The sequence below is a fragment of the Rattus norvegicus genome, chromosome 4 (assembly GCF_036323735.1).
Source record: "Rattus norvegicus strain BN/NHsdMcwi chromosome 4, GRCr8, whole genome shotgun sequence".
Lineage (NCBI taxonomy): Eukaryota > Metazoa > Chordata > Mammalia > Rodentia > Muridae > Rattus > Rattus norvegicus.
In genome coordinates this window covers 97,508,422-97,534,592 of record NC_086022.1, presented here as the reverse complement: position 1 = coordinate 97,534,592, position 26,171 = coordinate 97,508,422, and the positions used below count along the sequence as shown (strand labels likewise).

Below are 26,171 nucleotides of genomic sequence, written 5' to 3'. Positions count from 1 at the left end.
AATTGCTGTCTTGCAAGTGAATATGTCTGAGTGACCGAAGCTAATGTATGACATCAGAGGCTGCAAGGAATGATGGGAAGGAATGGATATGAAAACCTATGATCCAGTTTGAAGTTTATGTGGAAGACATACATTCATTCAGCTAACATTTACAGTAACCCTGTCTGTGCTGGAACAGTGCTTTCCAAGAGCAATAAGACAGAAGCCACACGTATGATCTATCATGTTCTATTTGCCACGTCTATAAAGCAGGGAAGAAGCTAGGCATGGTGGCATGTATGCCTTTGATTGTGGCATTTGGGAGGCAGAGGCAGGCAAATTTCTGTGAGTTTGATGGCAGCTTAGTCTGTATAGCAAGTTTTGGGCCAGGCAGGGTTACATAGAAAGATCTTGTCTCAAAAAAACAAGCAAACAACAGAAAACAATATAGAGAAGTAAAATTAATTTTAATATGCCTTGTATACTAAGTATATTTAAAATGTCAACATTTCAACAAATAATCTGTATACAAATTGAGTTTTTTTATGTTTGTACAGGTGTTCCAGATTTGGTAGTTTTATGCTTATAATAATCTCAGCCGACATAGCAAACCATCATGTGGAGTTGAATTACATTTAAGGTTTCACAATACCGATGGCTGAAGAGGAGATTCACATATATAAATTATTACAAGCACAATTATGGACTGAATAAAATTTAAATTTAAATAAATTAAAACTTAACAAGATTAAAAGTTTAGCTCCTGCATCCCACTGGTCACATCCCGCACACTTCCAGAGCTCGGTGAGTGCGTGCAGCTCCACAGTTACTGTCGAAACTGAAACCGCAGTCCTAGAGTTTAAGATGGGGCACTAAACCCGCCCTTGAACCAACTGAATAGGGAGCTCCAGCAAAGACACCAACAATTATAAGAAGTAGTCTTGTCAAAACCAGCTAGGACAAGACTTTTGCAGGTTAAGTTTAGTTTAGTTCAAGAGATACACAAAAAAGGTATTCAATATAGATAATATTTATACATAAATGTACATTCATTCACCAATCTTTTTTTAAAAGATATTTTGTCAGGAGTGATGGCATGCACTGCATCCTAGCAGGCTTGCAGATTTCTGTGAGGTGAAGGCTAGCCTAGGCTACATGGAGAATTCCAGTCCAGTCAGGAAGCCAGAGCTGTACAGTGAGATTCTGTCAAAAAAAAAAAAGATTCATTTGTTTTAGTTACGTTATGTTATGTGCACTAATTATTTCTGTGTGTATTTATGTGTACACACGTACACACATGGGAGTCCTTTTGGAGGTCAGCAGAGGAGCTCAGATGTCCTGATGCTACAGTTACAGGTAGCTGTGAGCCACCGAATGTGGATGTTAGGAACAGAACTGCAGTCCTATGTACTTCTGCAGAATGAAAGTGTGCTGCTTAGAATTTTGACCTGCCATTCTTGTACAAGTCAGGTACATATGTTACGTGTTAGGGGTGTTAATTTTAGGACTCTACTCACAGGCTACAGTTGACACAGAGCTAACAGGAAGGGGCACACAAGGCAGATACAGGTCATCACTTAGCATCTGCTATCCTCACACCCTTCTCTGGCTTCACTGAGGGAGCAAGCAGAGACAAACTGACCTCATGGAATCGGTCAAGGTGTACTAGGGCCATGGGAACTTATGACTAGCTTAACTCTTGCTAGGGCATAGCATATAACTGAGTTCTGGCAATGGGGTTTCAAGATAACTGTTCTGTAATGCCTCTGGCAGAAAAGTGTCTTTGTGAATGGAAAGACAGAGCAGATGAGGAAACCATCTTTGGCCCTGTCCCCTTCTTCATGTTTGAAAGGCAGTTCCATGACTAACTGTTATGAATGTAGTGAGATTAGCCCCCAGCAGGCAAAAGTGCCCCATTGAAGATGGGTATATGTGGGAAAAAGACTATAGACTTTTTTTCCTCCAGTTGAGATATATAGCTCAGCCTGGTCCTAACCTTACTACACAGTCAAGGCCATCTTGCATGCCTAATCCTCCTGCCATTCTTAAGTGCTAGAACTATAGGCATATAGTACCAGGTCTGTTATGAGGAATAATTAAATGTTTATTAATAAAGCTACTGTTAGGCACCCTACCCCCCATTCCTGGACTGAAAGTGTTACAACTCTATGTGCTTAATTCTCCAATGTACAGAATGCACCTTCCAAATCTGTACTCTGGTCAGGATAACATCGGAAAGCCACCACACCTGACCCTGACCCAGCAAACAGAAGCCAGTTGTTTGCTGTCGAATCTTCTCCTTCAGCCTCTGGTGGTCACAGAAGACAGCAAAGATGCTGCTCTTTGGTTTTAACTGGAGACAACTATTGCAGAGGTTGTGGCTGTAATTAGAATGCAGTAAACCATTAACTGGGAATTGCTCTTCCTTTGCCTTACCACCGAGCTCCTTGTGAGGCCTGTCTTCTCATCCCTGTGCAATCCTCCGCCTGCTGAAACTCCCCGTTTGAAGGCCATGGTACCATCTTCATTCATTCTCAGTCACATATTTACTTTATTTTGTGATGATGGGTATTGGATATGGGGCCTTGTGAATTATAGACAAACACTCTACTGCCAGAACTATCTTGCTTTTATTTTGAGACAGGACGTCACAAAATTACCCAGGCTGGCCTTGAACTCAGCCCGAAGCTCTTACAAGCCTTGAACTTACAGATCTCGCAGTCTCAGCTGCAGAGTAGCTGTGATGGCAGACGTGTGGGAACTGGCCAGCCTTGACCTTGTGTTCTTGTGCAGCACCTTCTGGAGCTCTGTCCTGGCTTTGGTGATGACTGCAGCTTTGAGAAGCACGTCCTTGGGTTGTGCTGCTTTGCGACTCCTGTGGCATCAAGCACTAAACAGGCATGAAGTTGTGGTTAAAAAAAAAAAAAAACTGTACAGCAGGTCAGAAAAAAAAAAAAAGAGATTGTGAGACGGGCATCCCTGTTTATGGAGTGGTCACCTCATACTCCTATGTTCTACTCCTGTATTTGACTCCAAGTTTTATCTTTGTTTCTTAACATGTGGGTCAGTTTGGACACTCAACTATTTTCCTGGTGTTCTTTTAAACTCGCCTATTTCTTCTGCTCACATTGCAAAGAACTTACTCTAAATCTTTCCATTCCTTTCTTGGAAATTCTCCACCCTCCCATTTTTGCCACAGAAGGACAAGCATCCTTCAAATGTTTCCTGGGAACTCTGCTCTGCCTCCCCCTGGCCCTCTCCAAAAGGACCACCTAAGAAGGCCTGGGTAGAGAGGGAAGGCCTGACTACCATGCTTCTGGTTGGTTAATCTCAAATGGGACCAAAGCTACTAAAGGGTGTTCTATCTGGGGCAGGCAAGAATCAAAACAGTCTAGGTCTCCAGGGAGCTCTGACAGTGCAAACACAGGAAGCCAAGGAAACTCACTAGTTTACAGAGACAAACAGGAGGCATGAACTTGGCAGAAACTGACTACAGTAGAAGACTGGAGACTGAGCAAGGAGGGTCCTGAGCACAGCCTGTGAAAGGATTGCTTCGCCCCAGTCAAAAAGAAAACTGAGAGGACACATCCTTTCATAACTTTTCCCCTTAGCCCATCTTTTTACAATTAACTGAGTATTCAACTTATTACACAAAATCAATTCCCTCCACACTCTGAGTACTTGACTGCCCCCCTCCCCCAACCTATTTACCTGGTTGCCAGCACATTTGTGGAACACACAGTGGGGACACTGTCATCTAGATAGTCAATGCCTCCAAAGAACAGTAGTTTCCTTAGGCAAACGGCCTGTGGGAGGGCTTCTAACATGTCTGCAAGGAAAGAAAGACAGTAAAAAGTGCTCTGCAAAATGCTAGTTTAAGAGGCTGCTTAGAAAAACAAACAGGCCTCAGTACAGTTCCAGAACAGCAGCAATGTGCAGGGGGTGCAGTGGGTGGGGGCTGCCAGAAGCCCAGAGAAGCAAGTAAACAGCTACAACTGATAGATTTCCCCAAGTGATCAGGGGTACCCAGTAAAGTAGAGACGCACAGAGCAATGGAAAGAGAAGAACAAGGTCAAAAGGGACCAAGGCAAAATGGGGCATCCCAGGGAGCAAAGAGCAAAGTTTTTCCACTAGACAAAAGTTCCAGGTTATAAGACCTGATGGTTATCTAGGAGGAACAGAAGAGGGTAGAGAGAATGGGTATTTCAGGACAATTGCTTTTAAAACCATCCCTCTTCCTCGTCCTCCTCTTCTTCTTCCTCCTCCTCTTCCTCCTCCTCCTTGTCGTCGTCCCCCCCATTCTCTTTCTCCTTTTCCTCTCTTCCCTTTTCCTCTCCCCTCCTTTCCCCTCTCCCCGTCCCTTTCTCACCTCCTTCACAACAACAGACCAAAGATGAGCTCCCTGGGCAGTTTCACTTCAGCCCATAGCACTATAATGAGCTAAGACAGTGGAGAACTGGAAGTGCAGTCAGCCCATGGAGTCACTAAAGAGGCTCCCTGAGGACTCAGCTTTCTGTTACTGGTGGGCCTTAGGCCAGACAGTCACTGTAGGAATGAAACAACGAGGTCAACAAAAAGTGGGAAGTTTGCTTCCCGGATGCAGCATGGAGGTCTTGATAGTGAAGAAAAGTTCCCAGTGTCCAGGAGGATGAGCAGTCTGATCATAGAGAGGGCTCATGTCAAGGACAGGCTGACAGGAGGCATTGGGAGTGACTTGATAGTGGTGTTATGGCCATGGTCGTTCCCTCCTTGTTTCTCAGGGAGCTCCTGTGGGGATCTAGGCTTGTTTAGGTATGCGGCACTCAGCACTTCTTTGGCATTTAGCTGCCCTTTCCTCCCTTGGCCTCCTGCCACATCCTCTGACCCATTTACAGAGGTAGATCATTTTCAGTGTCCATTCTTCTCCCCACTTTCCTCTGTAGCCCTTGACCCTACCACATGACCCTGTCAATTCTGCCTGGGCCTTGGCAGATGTCCATAGCCTTCTATAAGGATCGTTTCTAAGCACACTTACCACAAGCTTTCTTTACTCCCTACACAAATGAGCTAGATTTTAAGTTAGCTTAGGATACAGTACAGTTGGAAGACCACTTGCCTACGATGCACAAGACCCTGGGTTCTATCCTTAGCATCCGCAAAACAAGGCATGGTGGTGCACGCCTGTCATCCCAGCACTTGGGAGGAGGAAGCAGGATGATCAGAAGACCAAAGTTACTTTAGACAACACAACAAGTTTGGGGGCAGCTAAATTACTGTCTCCAAAGAACGGGGGTTCCTCTACTTTCACCCCATCTCCTCTGATACAAACATACAGTACCGTCCCTTGCCAAAATGTTGCCATCTTCTGGTTACATTCCCCTCAACAGCTGTGATGGCTTTTCTCCTTCCTCAAACCTCGGATTCAGTTCTCCCCTACTGCTGCTCTGGTCAGCAGATGAAGTCACCTCCACTTAAGGAGTCAGCTCATCTTACATCGTCACTCCCTCCTGAAACTTGTACTTGCCCTACAGCCTACATTCTTCACTATTTAGTTTCCTGTCTCCTCTGCAGGGCAAAGGGTTTCAGAGCTAGCTGTGTTTTTACTCCAAGAGCTAGGAAAAAAAGAAGTTCTAGATATTTATAAAAGAACTTAACATAGGATCTTAAAGAAATGCTTGTAATCTTCATGTGTAGCAGCATCATTTACAGCCAACATGGAAACAACCCCAATTCCACTCAAAGAGAGATAATCAAGATATGGTATAGGTCTATTTGGAAATGCTATTAAAGAGGAAAGAAATGGGTCTGGGGGATGACCCAGAGGGTGAGAACTTGCTGTTCAACCATAAGGACATGAGTTCAAATTCCCAGTACCCACATTAAAAACAAAATGAAACAAAACAAAAGAAAACAACAAAACTGAAAACCTGAGTGGTCACATGCCTATAACCTCACCAACGTGGGAGTGGAGACAGAAGAATAATTAGGGCTTGCTGGCCATCAGCCTAGTTCCAGGCTCAGTGAGAATTTCTCTCAAGGGAATAAAACAGAACATCTGACATCCTCCTCTGGCCTCTGCGAACACACACGCGCGCACACACACACACACACACACACACACACACAATAAATAAATAAATAAATAAATAAATAAATAAATAAATAAATAAGAAATAGAAAAGAAGTTGTGATTTATGCTACAACATGGATGATCCTGAGGAGTACGGTTAGGCTTCAAGAAATGGCCCAGCCATGAGGGCACCTTGAGTAGTCAAGTCATAGTGACAAGCAGTATAGCAGTGACCATTGGGGGTCAGGGGAGGGAGAATGGAGAGCTAATGTTTAAAGAGTATGAAGATTTTCCGGGTAGGACATGTTCTGTGGGTAAGTGGGTGTTGAGTATGCTCAATACCACTGAACTATATACTTTAAAAGGGTCAAAATTGTAAATTTTATACACATGCACAACCATAGAAATAAAGGTTTTATTTTAAAAATATAATAGGTTCACTGAACTGAGAACAGGACCCCCATTGAAGGAATCAGAGAAAGAACTGGAAGAGCTTGAAGGGGCTCGAGACACCATATGAACAACAATGCCAAGCAACCAGAGCTTCCAGGGACTAAGCCACTACCTAAAGACTATACATGGACTGAGCCTGGACTCTGACCTCATAGGTAGCAATGAATATCCTAGTAAGAGCACCAGTGGAAGGGGAAGCCCTGGGTCCTGCTAAGACTGAACCCCCAGTCAACATGATTGTTGGGGGGAGGGCGGCAATGGGGGGAGGATGGGGAGGGGAACACCCATAAAGAAGGGGAGGGGGAGGGGTTAGGGGGATGTTGGCACGTAAACTGGGAAAGGGAATAACACTTGAAATGTAAATAAGAAATACTCAAGTTAATAAAAAAAAATATATATATATATATATACATATATATATATATATAATAGGTTCTTTTTCCTCACACAGGTTCTTAGATCAAAATTTTCAGAGCGTTGAATGTTTTAGTTTTTTTCCCCTTTTAATAGAGAGTGACATTGTGCCAGACACCATGCTGGACTCAGGGATTTGCACATCAATCATGTGGTAGATTCCCCCTTAAAGGGCTTGTAGCCCTGGTAAGACAGCAGCAAGAACTTCTCAAGTGCTGGGCAAAGCAAAGGATTAAAGGGAGTGGAGTGACCCTGACTCCAGGATCGGAGGACATGGGAGAGAGCGTGGCAGGATCCCCAAAGCAGTTCTGAGTTCAGTCTACAACCAGTCCACACTGCTTCCCTTCACTCATTGTGATTTATCACCAAGTTAAAACATTTGACAGGTTTAAAGGGCCTGTCCCTGTCCCTCCCTTTGAAGATGTATCCTGGGTCACTAACTGCTGGGGAGCAGAGAAAGTCTTTGGTTTTACCCAGTCTTTTCTCATGCCGCTTTCCTCTTCCACACCCTCAGGAGCAATGTCTCACTTCCCATCCCACACTGCCCAAATGCCTGGATTCCAAAGAGAGGTGCGAGAGGTGATGGAGACCACACTCCTAGGTTGGACCTTGTGGGCGAGTAAGCCAGATAAGGACACTTGTGTATGAAAGTTAAACCCATTACTTTGTGCTAACCTAACAAATCAAGATGAAATGATTCCTTCTCTTCCTTCTCCACTCCCCCCTACCCCTGCCCGCCCCACACCACCTCCTTCCTTGGCACCCAGGGAAACACTTGCTATAGATGGACCAGCCAAGGAAAAGACCTGCAGGACTGGTTCCTCAGTTTTTACCAGGCATGGTGGCACATGTTGGCCGGTTCAGCTATTGGGAGGCTGGGGCCAGTCTGAACATCTAGAACATTTGAGGCCAGTTTGTACCACCATAGAGAAGTTCCATACCAAAAGCAAGCAAGTAAGCAAACTTAGTTTTGCTGGGAGAAAATGCCCGAGAACTAGGGGGTTTATTTGCCTGAATGGCTCTCTGTTTATACATTCACTCAACATTTTTTATGTTATTTTTTTAAAGCAAAATATGTGGCTGAATAGTCCCACCACTTTTCATTTCTCTTTAGGCTGCAGCAGGAGATTGTCCTCCTGGAATTCCTCTCCTTGTGTCTTCTCCAAAGCTTTCTGGCATTTCAATCCCACCATGCTCTCTGGTCCTCACTCTCCACCTTTCCTCACTTCTAAAACAAGGCATTGTTCCACTCTTGTCACATCCCCTCCCCTCCCTGTCCCTCCTCTCTTTCATTCCCATTCCCAAAGGAGAGAAGGCAAGAGCAGGCAGGGAGAGTCTCACACAGGGGACAGCAATGTGGAAGGAAAGTGAAGAGAGACTGACTGGACAGGAAGCCCCAGGAGGCAGGGCGCCTCTGAGAAGGTGTGAGCAGGCTAATGAGTACCTGGCACTCCTATGTTAGACAGTAATACCCGGCTCGGCTGCCACCGTCATGCTCTGACTCTGGTCTGGAACTCGCAGGGAGTGTCACCTCTGTGTGATACAGTGATGGGCTGCAGAGGGGCAGCAGCTGTTGGCTGTCGGCTACTGTACTTCTTCCAGCTGTTCTGTGAGGCCCTCCTAGCGCTCCCACGCCGGCACACCTGCACCGGCTTGCACTCATTAGTACTGCTTGTCCCCTTGCGAGGCTCATTAGTTCCAGTGTGTCCACTAACACTTGATAGGCTGGGAGTGTTAAGGCTGAGCCCCAGGCCATCTGTGAGAATGTGATTTCGAATATGTTCGAACTGCTGTCTCTGTGAGACTGCGCGCCTCCTCCGCCCATCCCATAAAGCTGGTACCCTCGCGACTGCTTCTGGCCTAGCCACACTCTGCTCTGTGCCGTTCTCATTTTTTAAAGATATGAACGTGCAGTTTCTCTGTGATTGGTGACCACTGTATACATTCTTGTCTTTGCATTCCTGCAGCCAGATACAAATGATGTGGACAGTAGGCAGGCACCCAAACATTCCTTGGATGAGTTGCACAGGAAAGACTACTGGGCTAATTGCAAGAGCATGGCAAGCTGAGTGAGCTGGAGGCAAGGAGCTCGTCTCAGTTCTAGCTCCAGCACACACTGGCTTTGTGAACAGGACAAGTCACTGAGGAGTGCTGCTGACCGTCACTGGCTGGTGTGTACAAAAAGAAACTACTGTAAGCCAGTATCCATTCGGATGCTATTGGGGGTGTATATGGCCACAGACTAGGTATCCATTCCGAAGTAGGCACGTTGGATGTGCCCACCCCAGTGACAAGCTTATCATGAAGAACAACCAAAAGCTTTGGATATGAAATGATGAATGCACTCTAAAGTTCTGTGAGAATGTCCCTTAGGATTGCTTTGCATGTTTATGTGTGTGATGTATAAATATATGTGTGAGTGTCAGCGTGTGTGTGTGTATGCGTGTGTGCGCGCGCGCACACGCGCACTCAAAGGTGATGTCATGTGTCTTCATCCTTCTCTACCTCATTCATTCTCTCGCTTGAACCCAGAGCTCACTAATTTGTCTAGTCTAGCTAGCTAGCTTTCTTCAGGGATCTTATCTGTCTCCCAAGCACTGGGATTAAAAGGGAGCCACCACGCCCACCAGACATTGACATCAGAGCGGAGGACCCTTACTCTGGTCCTCATACTTGTACAAAAGAGCCATCCCTTAGATCTCTCTCTCTCTCTCTCTCTCTCTCTCTCTCTCTCTCCCTCCCTCCCTCCCTCCCTCCCTCCCACCCTCATGCATCAGATCCTGATAAACTTGCAAGCAACGGCATGCTGTAGTTCTTACATATCTAAGGCAGCTTCATCTTATATTATTTCCCTGTGAGGCATGTACCTGGCAGGGTCAAATAGGCCTAGTGTTGTGAGCAAGGCAAGCTTTGGCTTGTAGTCACCCCATGCTTTGGGAATGGGTCATCCCTCTTCCCCCACTGATCTTGTCATATTCGAAGACTAACAAAAATCTCATTGACACCAAAGTGAGCTCCCTCTCTCTTGAAAAAGAATCTCACCATATAGCCTAGGCTCAACTCATGGTTCTCATGCCTCTACCTCCTAAGTGCAGGGATTGTAGCTCATGGCTAACATGAGCTCTCTGTACTCATACTTTTGCTATTAATGGTAGTATTACACGTTACTGACACCCAGCTATGAGGCTCGGTTTGCATATCTTCATTCTACCATTTACTAGTTGCCAGGCATTAAGAAAATGGATCTTGGTTGGGCATGGTAGCACACGCTTTTAATCTTAGCACTTAGAGGCAGAAGCCAATAAATCTCTGTGAGTTCAAGCCAGCCTAGTCTAGAGAGCAAGTTCTAGGACAGCCAGATCTACACAGTGAGACCCTGTCTAAAATATCGAAACAACAACAACAACAACAACAAAATAGTAGAAGCTGCAGCAAGAGCAACAACAAAACAGAGAAATGCTTGCTGTACTTAAAGAAGAGGAAGGAAGGAAGGAAAGAAAGAAAGAAAGAAAGAAAGAAAGAAAGAAAGAGAGAGAGAGAAAAAATAGATATTTCTGTATTCCTCTTCTGCAAATTAGATACAAGTTCTTCCACATCCAGGAGCTACTGTGAGGATATTCCTATTCAAACTGGAAGCATGTGTTATACGACCCTCATTAGCAGAGCAGATCATAACTCTGCCTTTACGGGATGTGTTTTCATGCATGGCTAACTTTAGTGAGCTCTTTGTCCAGACACTATATAGTCACCTTATCTATATGGTTTCAGTTCTCACAGTGATGATAAGCATCTATTTTCTTAAAAAAAAAAACAACAAAGAGATAGGCTGAGAAAGTAAGACAATATGTCTTAACTCACAAATCTATTTCATTTCTGTAGACTTCAAATTTAAAATACTCATTAGTATATTTTCGCTTGGTTGATTAGCTTTTCCACATCTGTTGAACTTCTGCAATGTCAGATGCACAAGAAGTAAAGCAGGAGTTCCACTGAAGCAGACCATTCTATTGCAGTCTGGCATAGGGTACTTTGCACATGTCTACCCACCGTGTAGGATGAGCTATATACAACACAGAGAGTGGAAACTCAGCCAAGGGAACAACAGATGGGTCAGTTCAGTGCACCTTGACTCAATCACATGCAAATACCCTAAACAAAAACTTTCCAATAAAGCTCCATGTGCCGAGAATGCTTGGCCCGCAGGCAAACCTTACAGGAGAGGAGTCCCTCTTCCCTTGGGGATTGTACAATGCTGGAAACAGCTCCCCAACTGCTGGAAGGTTGGTGCCCGCTCTGTAGACTCTTACTCTGGCCCATGGACAGAGCTCTACCCCTCTGGCAATAGACATGGCTTAGCTAGCTTTTCACAAGACACCCCACACCCTGAACTGACTAAAATAAGCACATAAGACAGGAGGAAGGAATGCTGTTCAGCCTACCAGGCAGTGAGCATACACTGCTCCACCGGTCGGCCCTCACTAAACTCACATGGCCGTTTCCAGCAATATTCTCAAACCTACCCCTCCCCACTTCTGCTGCTTGCCTGAATAATACTTGACTCAGAAAAATGTCCACAGAGAATGCTTCATCTTTCCCACACTAGGATTTTAAGTTTAACTAAGTTCGTGTTCATCTTTTTGTGCCCCCTTCTTACTATAAAGAGGGGATAATCCCACCACCAGAAGCTGATCCCACAACACCATACTAGAAGTCATCAGTTCTCAACATTAATGCTCTCAATTCCCCAATTAAAAACCCAGCAGACTCTGTCTTTGTCCCCATGCCTGCTGCTGTTTCCTTTCTATGCTGGAAGTTTGTGGCACACACTCAGGAAGTAGTACAGTGTTCATCTCCACTTAGTCTTGCCATGACTTGATGTCACAGGATGATACTTGTCTTAGTCAGAGTTTCTATTCTTGCAAAAACATCATGACCAAGAACCAAGTTGGGGAGGAAAGGGTTTATTCAGCTTACACTTCCACATTGCTGTTCATCACTGAAGGAAGTCAGGACTGGAACTCAAGCAGGTCAGGGAGCAGGAGCTGATGCAGAGGCCATGGAGGGATGGTACTTACTGGCTTGCTTTCCCTGGCTTGCTCAGCTTGCTCTCCTATAGAACCCAAGACCACCAGCCCAGGGACAGCACCAACCACAATGGGCTGGGTCCTCCCCACTTGATCACTAATTGAGAAAACGCCTTACAGCTGGGTCTCAAGAAGGCATTTCCACAACTGAGGCTCTTTTTCCTGTGATTAGCTTGTGTCAAGTTGACACACAAAACCAGCCAGTACAGTACTCAAAAGGAGCTTCCCCTTCTCTCAGAAGGGAAGGGGGAAATTCAGGGAGGGATTTGTGAAGGTGGGACTGGGGGAGGGGGGTCCAATCAGGATGTAAGGTGGATATTAATAATAGTGATGATGATGATGACGATCATGATGATGAAGAAGTAGAAGAAAGAATAGGCATCTCCTGAGAGTAAAAGAATGGAAAAAGATATTCCAAGAAAATGGACACAAGAAGCAAGGAACTTCTTGTAGCTGAATTAAAAAAAGAAAAAAAAAGGGACATGACTGTTCCCAGGTATGTTGTAGGTTAAAGTTTGTTGTCAATAAAAGGGAGTGCCTACTTAGAGTCAGGGACTTCTGAGAGAATCCAGAGCATAGGTGACCGTGAGCGGGCAATGTTGGGAAGGGGTCGGGGGAGAAGGAAAGGGGAAGAGAGGGGAACCAGGTGCATCAGCGAAAGGCTCAAAGGTACAAAGTTAGCAGGCAGCCAAAATGGTTGGATTATATAGAGAGAGCAGTCTAGCCCCCTGGGCTGGAGAGTTCAGGGTGGGGGTGGGGTGGGGTGTATCCTAGTCAGGGAGACACTGCAATAAGGAGGGACTATTCAAAGTGGGGAAATTCAAAGGGAACCTGGTGACCAGGTCCACTTTGATATGTTAAATAGGTACCTTAGTGATTAGGTTTGAAACCTAACAGTAACCATTTTAGTATCTGACTAAATAGACTTCAAACCCAAACTAGTAAGAAGAAACGGGGACAGACACTATATACTTACTTTTCAAAGAAAAAAAATCCACTAAGAGGGTCTTACAATTCTAAATAACTATAGAGCAAACAAAAGAGCATCCAAGTTCATAAAAGAAACACTATTATACAAAATATTATATATTGGTACTCACACAGTGATAGTGGGTGACTTCAATATCCCATTATTGCCATGGATTAAAGCTGGATATTACCAACACAGCATCTTCACTGAGTGGTTCTGGTGCTGGTCAAATGGATATGCACATGTAGAAGAATGCAAACAGATTCATATTTATCACGCTGCACAAAACTCAATTCCAAATGGATAAAGGTCATCAACATAAGCTCATATACCCTGAATCTGATTGAAGAGAAAATGGGGAATAGGTTTGAACTCATTGGGATAGGAGAAGACTTTCTGAACAGGACACTGACAGCACAGGTGCTATGATCAACAATTCATAAATCACATGCCGTGAAACTGAACATCTCCTGTATGGCAAAGGACACTCTCAGCTGAGTAAAGCAGCAGGCTACAGAATGGGGAAAGATTTTTACCAATTACTCGTCTGATTTTAGTCATGAGCTTATCTTTTAATGATTGAGTCATCTCTCCAGCCCACCAATTACACATCTGATAGAAGGTTAGTATCTAAAATATAAAGAACTTGCCAAGTCGTGGTAGTATACACCTTTAATCCCAGCACTTGGGAGGCAGAGGCAGGCAAATCTCTGAGTACATGCCAGCTTGGTCTCTGCAGAGTGAATTCCCAGACAGCCAAGGCTACACAGACAAATGCTGTCTCAAAAACAAACGAAAATCCAAAAAATTAAACTAAATCAATCAAACAAACAAACAAAAGAACTAAAACACTGGACATCAAGAAAATAAATAATCCAAGTAAAAGTGGGGCATAGAGCTAAACAGACAGGCGTCAAGAGGATGAAGAACAAACAGCTAAGAAGTACTGAAAGACGTGTTCGACAACCTTAGTTAGCAGAGAAATGCAAATCAAAACTAGTTCGATATTTCATCTTGTACTAGTCAGAATGGGCAAGATCAATAAAACAAATGACAGCTCACGCTGAACAAAGATGGGGGTAAGGAGAACACTCATCCATCGCTGGTGGAAGTGCAAACTTTACACAGCCACTATGGAAATCATAGTGATGGTTCCTCAGGAAGATGCAAACCAATCTATCCCAAGATCCAGCTATACCACTCTTGGGCATATACCCTAAGGATATTTCATTCTACAACAGAGACACCTGCTCATTGCTGCTACATTCATACTACCCCCAAAGTAGAAAGTGCCTAGCCATTCACCAACACATGAGGTGATGAAGACAATGTAATACACTTACATAATGGAATATCGCTCTGCCATTAAAAAGGAAATAGAGCAATCCACAGATAAACGGATGGACCTACAGAAAAATGAGGCAACCAAGACCCCAAAAGACAGGTATGTTTTTTCTCACATGTGGTTGTTAACTTTTAAATATTTGATAGATGTGTTACTATCCTACTTACCACACATGTTAGATATAAAGTAAGGAACCAGAGGAAAGAGCAGGCTATCCCAAGAAAGGAAAAATAGTACAGAGAAATAGGAATAGGCTTAGATGAAGAGGAGGGAAGCTAGGGAAAAGGGGGTGAACAGCTAATACTAAGGGCCATTTGAGGAATCATACAGAAATCTATGATAATAGAAGCTTCTTAAAATATATACAAATATGAAAGAAATATAGTAGAAATTGCCAAAGAACAGGGAAACAAAGCCCAAACTAGATATTTCTTGACACCAAGTGAAACCTCCAGTGCCAGGAATGGGTTATATCTAATTGAGTTGTTGGCTAAAAGGGCACCATAGAAACCCCCAAACAACTCAGTCTACTGCCAAGTTTAGTGGTTACTCTCCACAAATTGATGGTAAGGCCTTATGCTAAAGACGACACTTACATACCTCACTGAAACTTGAGAAGTCAAGCTGGTGCCTAAGTAAAGGCTTCACCATTTTTTTTTAAACTAGAGTTTGCATACTACCAGAGGAGAAAAGTAAACACCGACCTTGCTACAAACCCTTTGATTACAATGGTGACCTGGCTGCATGACATGCTGGTACAATGGTGACACAAGTGTTGTGGGAGAAACCAACCATTACCTACTTAGATTTCAGGTCTACTCCGTGAGTTGGAATGCATGCCTGACACTGTTCCAGTGGCCAAGAATCTGGGATTATCAAGGTCACAGGCCTAGGGGAAAACCCAATGCTATTGTTCTGACGAAGGAACACAGGAACAAAATGACTTTTAATGACATTCTACTGTACCCATAGATCACTGTCTCGCTCAGCCATCATTAGAGACGATCCCTCCTCCAGGTGATAGAAACTAATACCGAGACCCACAATTGGACAATGTGCAGAAGTGAGAGACCTTGAAACACTCAGTCCTAAAGGGATGTCTTCATTTAATCCCTCCACTCAGGGTTCAGGGAACTTTGTAGAAGAGAAGGCAGAAATATTGGATGAGCCAGGGGAATGGAAGATATCAAGGAACAAGGCCTTCTAGATGTAACAGGACTGAGGCACGTGTGCACTGACAAAGGCTGTGGCAGCACGCACAGGGCCTGCACAGATCCAAACCAGACAGGGTCCCAGTGCTGGGATGGGGAAGTGGACACAAGCTGCCATTCCTAACTCAGGCGCTAGCTCCAATGAGCAACCACTTACAAAAAATTAGTTTTTCCAAGGGAGTTTTACTGAGTATATAAACCATACTTAAAGGCAGGCCCCGTGCCCAGTGCAAATAACAGGGATGACTTAGCACAAAGCAAACTCAGCGGTATTTTGGGGGAATTTTTTTGGTCTTATACTGATTTGAGGTGTGTATGTGTTCATGCGCGTGTGTGTGTTTCTGCCTGTGTATCTATTTACTTCTTGTGCTCTTTCTTTTTCTTTTTCCTATTTCTTATTTCACTTTGTTTTATCCTTGTTTTCTTGTCTTTTTAATTTGCTTGTGTGTTTTCTTAAGAAAGAGAAAGACAGTATGGAGTTGGAAGGAGGTTGAAAGGTCTGGGAGGAGAAGAGGAAATCATGATCAGAATATATTGTATAAAATAATTTCATTTTCAATTTAAGATATATATTTAATTAAAAATGTCTTGCCATCACATTTTATTCTGGCTGCAATCTTTGTCTTCTGAGATTTTTCCACATAGGTCCATATTTCTTATTTCCTTAGTCAGTCTCCCCCTTTCTACATTTTAATTTTTTAAAAAGTATGTAATATTATAGAAGATATAACCAATATTCAATGTTCTTATAAGTACCTATCAAATTTCATCTCCCTATAACCTTCCAAAGATAAATCACTGTTTCGAAGCTTGTTTTTAATTATTCTCTTGATTTTTTTTCTCTTTTTAAATATTTTAACAACATAATAATAGATTTCATAATGACACACTTTCCTATAGGTATGTTTTGATCACATTAACTTCCATTTCCCTATTTTTCTTCCTCCTACTCCAACTTCTTCTTCCCAACTATTTCCATCTTCTTCTTTCATGTCTAGCTAGAACTAGACACAGGCATCTTATCAGAGGCTACATCACTGGACGAAATCTTAGATCATCAGAACACAGTGGTCCTCATTAGCCTGTCCTCATCTATGATGGAAGGTCAATAGACCCATACTTGTTCTGTTCTTCTGTAAGTAACCATAGTTACTAAGAGTTCAAGAACCGAATGTCCACATCTTGCCCAGACAACAGTGTTCTACAACACTCTTCCTTCACCTCTCACATTCGATTTGCTCTCTTCTCTTTGGCATACTTTGAGCTTTGCAGGGGATGATATCATTGTCCAACTTAGGACTGAGCAATCGAGAGTCACTTCTCTGCATTTAAATCTCTTGAGTCTCTGCAGTAACTGATACCTACTTGAAAAAGCAGCTTTTCTGACCAAAGATGACAGCAGCAACATAAATATTTAGCAGGCATTTTGGCAGGCACATTCTATTCATTTAGCAAAGTGTGCAGTCACCCTTCAGGGTCTATGACCTTCCTGGATAAGCTTTTGACTGGGTACCATTTGTGAATTCCTTCTTGTGGAAAAACTTCAAGTTCAATCATAACTTGTTACCCTCAGAACAGTCATGCCACAATTGCACCAGTGGACACATCTTTAAGAAAACCAAACTTACTGTAACTTACTTTTTTTTTAACCTTTTCTCTTTTTCTTTTATTGGATATTTTCTTTATTTACATTTCAAATGTTATCCCCTTTCCTGACTTCTCCTCCAGAAAACTCCCATCCAATCCCCCACCCCTGCCTCCATGAGAGTGCTCCTCCACCCACCCACTCCCTCCTGCTTTCCCACTCAGGCATTCTACAATGGGGCATCGAGACTTCACAGGACAAAGGGCCTCTGTAACCACTGATGCCCAACAAGGCCCATCTTCTGCTCCTTATGTGGCTGGAGCCATGGCCCTTCCATATGTACTCTTTGGTTGGTGATTTAGTCCTTGGGAGCTCTGGAATGTCTGGTTGGTTGATATTGTTCTTTCAATGGAGTTGAAAACCCCTTCAGCTCCTCAGTCCTTTCTCTAACTCCTCCATTGGGGACCCCATACTCAGTCCAATGGTTGGCTGCGAGCATCTGGCTCTGTATTTGTCAGGCTCTGGCAGAGCCTCTCAGGAGAGAGCTATATCAGGCTCCTGTCAGCGTGCACCTCTTGGCATCCCCAATAGTGACTGCGTTTGGTAACTGCATGTGGATAGATCCCCATGTGGGGCAGTCTCTGGATGGCCTTTCCTTTAGTCTCTGCTCCACACTTTGTCTCTGAATTTCCTCCTTGTGAGTCTTTTGTTCTCCCTTCCAAGTAGTACTGAAGCATCCACACTTTGGTCTTCCTTCTTCTTGAGCTTCATGTGGTCTCTACAAATTGTATCAGGTATTCTGAGCTTTTGGGCTAATATCCACTTATCACTGATTAGATATCATGTGTGTTCTTTTGTGATTGGGTTACCTCACTCACGATGATATTTTCTAGTTTCATCCATTTGCCTAAGAAATTCATGTTTTTAATAGCTGAGTAGTATTCCACTGTGTAAATGTACCACATTTTCTGTATCCATTCCTAATAACTCACATGATGAAGATATCCAGTACAATGAATTTTGCTAAGTATAATCAGTAACAATCAGTAACAACCACCACAATTACAACTCAGGTTTCACTTGCTTGCAATCTCTTCCCATCCTCTCCGCTGCTAGCACTCACTGCTTCCTGAAGGTATGGTCTTGCTTTCCCTAGAGTTTTATATGCAGTACGTGATCTTTCTATTTTACCTCTTCCAGTGCGTTCAATACTTTTGGGATTTGTTTCCCTATGTATGCAGCATTGTCCAACTAATCAGCTAATAAGTATGTAAGTTATTAATCATTTTAGAACACTATGACTAATACTGCTGTGAGAGCTCATAGACAAGTCTGTGTAAGAGCACATCTTCTCACCCAGTACAAGATTGCTGAATTTTCTGTAAAGAATATGCTTAGCTTTCAAGACACTGTCAACATTCTCCAAAGTGGCCAAACCATTTTTCTCTCTGTCTGTCTCTATCTCTCTGTCTCTGTCTCTCTGTCTCTCTGTCTCTCTCTCTCTCTCTACCCCCTCCCATCCCTTTCTCCCTTTGAGGCAGGCTCTCAATACGCAGCCCAGACTGGCATGGAACTCCGAGATCTGCCTGCCTCTGCCTCCCAGGTGTTAAGATTGAAGGTTTACATTAGCACCTATCTAAGTATAACAAGTTTAACTGTTACATTTAGGTCAAGTTAATTATCTTTTTCAACATTATTTGATTATTTAGGCCTTTGCATATTCATATAAATCATAAAAGCAACCTGTCAAATTTGCTGGACATAGGGAAACACACCTATAATGCCAGCACTTGGGAGGCAGAGGTGGGAGAATGAATAATTCAAGCCTCATCTTGGTTATGTACCAAATTTGAAGTCAGCCTGGGCTACAAAAAGAAAAAAGAAAGAAAGAAAAAACCCAAAATAAAGAACCCCAATTGTGCATTATGCTTCCTATAATTTTTAGCACAAAGAGGGGACAGAGATTCACCTCCACAGCAAACAAGTATAACTTTGGACACAATTATTAGCAACTATCACTTTAGAAGACTGGTGTTTAGCATGTTATTGCCATGAAGGACACCATGACCAAGGCATCACTTACAAAGAAAAACATTTAATTGGGGCTGGCTTACAGTTTCAGAGGTTCAGTCCATCATTATCATGGCAGGAAGCATGGCAGTGTGCAGGCAGATGTGGAACTGGAGGAGCCGATAGTTCTACATTTTGATAGGCAGGTTGTCACAGGAGACTGTGTGTCACACTAGGCTTGAATATAGGAAACCGTAAAGCCCACCTCACAGTGACACACTTCCTCCAACAAAACCACACCTTCTAATAGTACCACTCCCTATGAGCCAAACATTCAAACACTCATGTGTCTTTGGGGGGCTATCTCTATTTAAACCACAGCTGGAAAATTACCAAAGTCAGGTGACAAACCCAAGAATTTTGACTCCTAAAAACTCTACCATACCAAATAAGAATGCATTTGTGGCCTTCATTTTAGAAAAGGGACAGGAGATTTCTTATACACATATCTTTATGATGAGTAGTGACCTCTACAGCCTTACCAGTAGTGGTTTTGGTTTGGAAAAGGTACCACATAAGAGCTGCTATGATAGAAACTTCACACAGCATTGGGTAAGTACTAAGGTATTTGTGATCCCCAAGAGCCCAGCGTAAATGGGATGTGTGCAGCAGAGACTTGAAAACTTCTGTGCCTTTTAATGTACCCCAGCCCACACTGTCAGCAGAGAACAAAAGCTTTACAGTTTAAACCACTGAGCATAACCTCTGACTGCATCATTGGTCCATCAATAAGCCAAGGACTAGGGAGTCAAGCACACCTACCTACTCCTGGAGGGAAGCAGGTCGGTAGAGATGAGTGACTTCATACTCTGGGAGAGACAGTTCTTGAGTTTTGAGTGCAGACAAGTCAGTAGCCTAATGAGAAAAAAGCAATAATTATAAGTAGACTAAATAAAATACAAAATCACTAAGCATATTATCTCAATGTTTGCTTTTTAAACAACAAAACACAATCAGAGGATGATAATACTCAAGAGATTAAAAACTAATCAATGAAACTTGAGTCCAAAAGGTTCTAGATATTGGATTTAAAAAAGCCATGTTTAAAGGTATCTTTTATAGATATGTATAAGGAAATTAATTTTTAATTAATTAAGTAAGCAAGCAAGACAAGTCTCACTGAGTAGCACTGGCTGGCCTGGAACTCATTGTGTAGACCAGGCTAAACTCAAACTCAGATATTCCCCTGCCTCTGCCCATCAAGAGCAGGAATTAAAGGCTACATTTGGCTAAAGTATAAGGAATTTAAAATGCACTTGTTCAAATAAGCAAGGGGCTGTGTGCTAACATTGGGTGAAACAGCTGGGCCCCTTGGCTGGTAGAAGGACCTGGTGAAAAAAGCAGCAGAAGCCGTCGAGCTGCAAAAACTTCACTGAAACGATGAAGCGCGGTAGGTTTGTTTTGCCATAAAGGCATCTGTGAACTCACGGATGGATCCACACAAACCATAAATCTAAAGAACAGGGAAAAGTGTAGAAGGAAATTAAACAGAGCCTTAGAGCCCGTCGTTGGGTCACATAAATAGTCTTTTTGCTTGTTTGCTTTGATTTTTTTTTTTTAAGACAGGGTTTCTCTGTGTAATCCTGGAACTTACTCTGTAGACCAGGCTGGTCTTGAATCCCTAGAGATCTGCCTGCCTCTGACTCCCTAGTGCTGGGATTAAAGGTGTGCATCACCAGCCAAAGAAAGAAAAGCAGAAAGAATAACAGCAATGACAAATAGCAGAATTGTTTGGGCCTAGGTGTTGGCTCAATGAGTAAAGAGCTTGCCGTATAAGCATAAGGAGCAGAGTTCAGATCCCCAAGATAGCATGTAGATAGGGTTGGGGTTACCTGCATTTCCACCACTGGAAAGCAAAGACAGCGATCCCTGCAGCAAATGGACATCCAGAGTAGCCAGGCCACTGGGTACAACCCACAGACCTTGCCTCAATGAATAAGGAAGAGAACCATTCAGCAAGGCTCTTGAAATCAATCTTGGGCTTCACACACACACACACACACACACACACACACACACACACGCCCACATACCCACATGTGACGATGCATAAAATGTATACATGTATACCACATGTACCACACTAACATGGACATGAATACAAAATAGTGTGTATAGTTATGTATTTTCTCTTCACCTCTTTAAGGGCACTGATATTTTGTCATGTGTTTGTATGTATGTGTTGTGCTTGTGTGGGGTGCACTTACTGCGAATGGGCGTATTAACCTGGATGTGCACTTATGGAGGCCAACTTACGGAGTCATCTTCTGGCTCCTTCCTCTGTAGATTTCTACCATATCTTTTGAGAAATGCTGGTTCACTTAACCTGCAGCTGTCAGTTTCAGCTGCACTGGCTGACTGATAGGCTCCCTGTGATCCTCCTGACTTTGCCCCGCAGCATCCCTAGGATTGCAGGGCACGTGTTGCTACATCCGGATTTTATCTGGTAACAAGGATCCAAGCTCAGGTCTTGCTTGTGCATCGAGTACCTCATCTCCCCATCCCTGGATATCAGACTCTGAAATGAATCTTGTAACACCGCATCACATACATATATATATATATATACACATACACACTCACATATAAAGTGGCCAAAGGCTCCTATGTATTATCAAAACTCATTAGCATTTACTTGATTTACAATGGGATAAGTTACAGAAGCACTCTGGTTTTAGAGAACTCCTCAAAATGAGGCTAAAAGTACAGTTACCAAGTCAAAAGAATTAGAATGGAATAAAAAAAAACACACACAAAAAGATAAAGGAGGGATAGACAAAAAAGCAAAACAACGCCAGGAGAAATGAATAGGGGAAAGGAGCAAACAGGCCAACTTATCCAACAGGTTCTCGCTGACATCCCATATGAGTGGACCCATGCACCAATTGAAAGCCAGCAAACATGAGACTGGAAAGGGAGAAGGAACTCATGCTTCCCACAGCCAAATCCATACCTCATCCAACAAAATTTTCACTTCCAGTATGGTGGGTTTCGTCTCTAGAAGTTCCACATGGGTGTTCTTCATGCTTTCAAGTTATTCCTCCTTATGTTGATATTTTTTTCTGCCTTCTGGACACATGAAGCACATTTATGATGGCAGTTTGAACACTCCTGTCCACTGTTTCACCATTGATCATTTCTATTTCTCTTTCTATTGCTTGTACTTTTACCCATATTCCAGGTCATAATTTTGCTCATTTCTTATTTATAGTTATGCCCTCTAGTTCCTTACTTTTAAATCATATGCTGAAAAAGACACGTGCTCCACTATGTTCATCGCAGCCTTATTTATAGTAGCCAGAAGCTGGAAAGAACCCAGATGCCCTTCAACAGAGGAATGGATACAGAAAATGTGGTACATCTACACAATGGAATATTACTCAGCTATCAAAAACAACGGCTTTATGAAATTCGTAGGCAAATGGTTGGAACTGGAAAATACCATCCTGAGTGAGCTAACCCAATCACAGAAAGACATACATGGTATGCACTCACTGATAAGTGGCTATTAGCCCAAATGCTTGAATTACCCTAGATGCCTAGAACAAATGAAACTCAAGACGGATGATCAAAATGTGAATGCTTCACTCCTTCTCTAAAAGGGGAACAAGAATACCCTTGGCAGGGAAGAGAGAAGCAAAGATTAAAACAGAGACTGAAGGAACACCCATTCAGAGCCTGCCCCACATGTAGCCCATACATATACAGCCACCCAATTAAACAAGATGGATGAAGCAAAGAAGTGCAGACCGACAGGAGCCGGATGTAGATCGCTCCTGAGAGACACAGCCAGAATACAGCAAATACAGAGGCGAATGCCAGCAGCAAACCACTGAACTGAGAATAGGACCCCCGTTGAAGGAATCAGAGAAAGAACTGGAAGAGCTTGAAGGGGCTCGAGACCCCATATGTACAACAATGCCAAGCAACCAGAGCTTCCAGGGCCTAAGCCACTACCTAAAGACTATACATGGACTGACCCTGGACTCTGACCTCATAGGTAGCAATGCATATCCTAGTAAGAACACCAGTGGAAGGGGAAGCCCTGGGTCCTGCTAAGACTGAACCCCCAGTGAACTAGACTGTTGGGGGGAGGGCGGCAATGGGGGGAGGGTTGGGAGGGGAACACCCATAAGGAAGGGGAGGGGGGAGGGGGATGTTTGCCCGGAAACCAAAGAATTATTATTAAGTATTAAATAAATTAAAAAAAATAAATCATATGCTGGACATCATGAACTTTGTTGCTGGTTTCCAGATTCCCTTGTGCTCTTTGAACATTGCTATATTTCCTTCTGGCACAGAGCCAGCTTTTGGATTACAGTTGAATCTTTTTCAGCTTTCTGTTAAGCCTTATTATTCCGGGGTGGGTTTTGCATCCCTTTAAGCCAACTACCAAGGTATTTTATATCTAAGTTTCCTTCTGATACATCAACCATTACAAGACCTTTATGCCTAGAACTGTGAGAACAAAAACATCTCTCATTTTTTGTGAGGTCTGGGAATGATTCTGTCCTCTTATTTTTGGAAATCCTTTCTCTGACCTTCACACTAGCAAAGGTTAGTGTATAGCCAAAGACAAGAAGTGAGTCCTCTTGTAAATTCTCAGAGCTGCCCTGTCTGGCTGTTACCCTGGGTTACTCTGCTGTATCAGTTGTGGACGCCTTATTCTCCAGTACCACTTTCTGATCCTGCCAATCAGAAGAGACCACTGAACTCTGATCAGAAGACCCCTTCCTTTGCCCAGGCAGAGGCCTGGAAGAGCCACTGAAATGCCCTCTTACTAGGAGAGACCTGCTGCTGTTTGCTCATTTCTCAAATCATTGTTTGACATATTTTCTATTTGTTTATGAAAGAGTAGATTTACTATCTGTTCCAAGATCCTGTTAGACGTTTTCTATTCTTCGTCTTTTAAAAATACTTCAAAGATAGATTCCACAACTGTTTTTTTAATTGGATATGGTAAGATTATTTTAAAAGTATAGTAAATGATACCACTGGTTGTTTTTTTAAATTTAAAAAATTTACTCAACATAAAGTATTATTTATAAAATTTCAATCTGTTAGTCTGAATAACTATATTTCAATTATATTCACATTTGCCTGCTCCTTTCCTCTGTTTTTTATTTGTTTGAGGAATTCATACATGAATATGTATGTTTGATCCAACCCATACCCCACTCCCTCACCTCCATCCAACCTTCTTATTCCCGTATTACCACTTTTCCAGTCCCCAACATCAAGTGGTCTTTTTTTTAATTTATTAATTTTATTTATATGAGTCTTCAGCCACACCAGAAGAGGGCATCAGATCCCATTACAGATGGCTGTAAGCCACCATGTGGTTGCTGGGAATTGAACTCAGGACCTCTGGAAGAGCAGTCAGTGCTCTTAACCGCTGAGCCATCTCTCCAGCCCCCCTGTGCTCTTTTTAAAACCCATTGCGTAGGCTTAATGCTGCCAGTATGTGCATGGGTGTGGGGCCATCCAACAGAACAGCCAGCCTATCATTGCTTCATTCCTGAAGACAACTGACTCTCTCCCCCAGGACCCATCGACTGTCAGTAGCTCCTCAGCTAGCAAGACTTGATGAGCCTGTCCCTTGTCTAACTTTTGAATAACCTTTTTGATTTGGGGGTTTTGATTTCTTGTTGTTTTTTTAAGACAGGGTTTCTTTGCGTAGTCTTGGCTGCCTGTAAATCAGGCTCGCCTCAAACTTACACAGATCTGCCTGCATCTGCCTGCCAAGTGTTGGAATTAAAAGCATGCACCACCCCCACTGGGCTTAAGAAACCTTTTTTTATATGAGTGTATAAAGTTTTTTTTTTCTTTCAGTGATTGTCTTTTTTATCTCTACGATGATGTGAACAACGGTTAACATGTTCTCCCGTGTGTCCACTAGTTGGCACATACAGGCATTTCCCTATAGGAATAGACTCGCTGAGGTTTAGGGTAAGAAACATCCATTTCCTAAGACAATACCCTGCTTTTCAGTTTTCAACCTACTACCCTACTTTCTGTTTTCTATCACAAGACTCTCCTCAACCAGCTCAGAGCCTCTGCTCAAATCACTTTCCTTCCCTAAAACCCATTCCCCATTTTCATTTACAAAGTGTGCCTTTACAACCTATGACCTTTGCACAAAGCCTCCTTTGACTTCCCACATGAATTGGCTGTTGCTTTAATTGGATGTGGTTGATTAAACTCACGTGAGAGTCTAATCACTTATCCAACTATAGTATTCAGGGTTATGTCCACTGGGGAGTGATAAGGTTAGGTCCTTCAGGTAAAGCTGTATGATTGAGTCCTGGTGTCTCTGTAAGGAGAAGCGAGACCACACAGATATACACACGTATGTTGCAGCCTAGAGGGTCTTTACAGGAACGCATACAGTTGTTCTTAGACCTTGTACCTCCAGGATAGTGAACCCATTTCAGCATTTTACTGTAACAAGGAATATCTGATCAGTGAAATATGAAGATTTTCCCCTTTATTTTTCATCATAACGCCAAGATCATAGCAGATGGCTCAGTGGTTAAAAACACTTGCTGCTCTTGCAGAAGACAAGAGATTGGTTTCCAACACCCACATTGAGTATCTGACTATCACCAGTCACACCAACTCTAGGGGATCTGACACCTTCTTCTGGCCTCCATGGGCACCCATACACATATAGCAGACACACATAAACACATAGTACATAAATAAAAATTTTAAAAAGTGAAATAAAACCCTAATGAGTTATTGTAGATTTCTTGTGCATAGAAACCATATCTTTACCTCTTGGTATCCTTGATGTCTAGCATAGTACTTTACAGTGAATTCCCTACAGTTGACAAGCGAGAGTAGCTCCTACTGACTCAGTATAGTCTTCTATTCCTGTCAAGGCATTTCAGGCACCCCCCACCTACAGGCCAGCAGAGGAACCTGTCTGCCACTCCTGCCTGACTCTCTTTCTCGAACATGTCAAACACCACTTGTTCCAGTCACACAGAAGGACATGCGGATCTAAAA

At 43.1% G+C, this 26,171-nt stretch overlaps 1 long non-coding RNA gene across 15 annotated transcripts in view; it reads right to left on the bottom strand.

Annotated features, from left to right (window-relative positions):
* Positions 1-427: 427 nt before the first annotated feature.
* LOC100912188 (uncharacterized) overlaps positions 428-26,171 on the bottom strand; it is a 47,975-nt gene continuing 22,231 nt past the window's right edge. Inside the window, exons 2-6 of one of the 15 annotated variants that reach the window (XR_010066176.1) lie at positions 19,923-20,015; positions 3,691-3,808; positions 2,690-2,869; positions 2,180-2,360; positions 428-1,182 (exon numbers count right to left, since the gene is read on the bottom strand). This is a non-coding gene — a long non-coding RNA (uncharacterized LOC100912188). The other 14 variants (XR_010066173.1, XR_010066175.1, XR_005503616.2 and 11 more) reach the window with 14 other exon arrangements.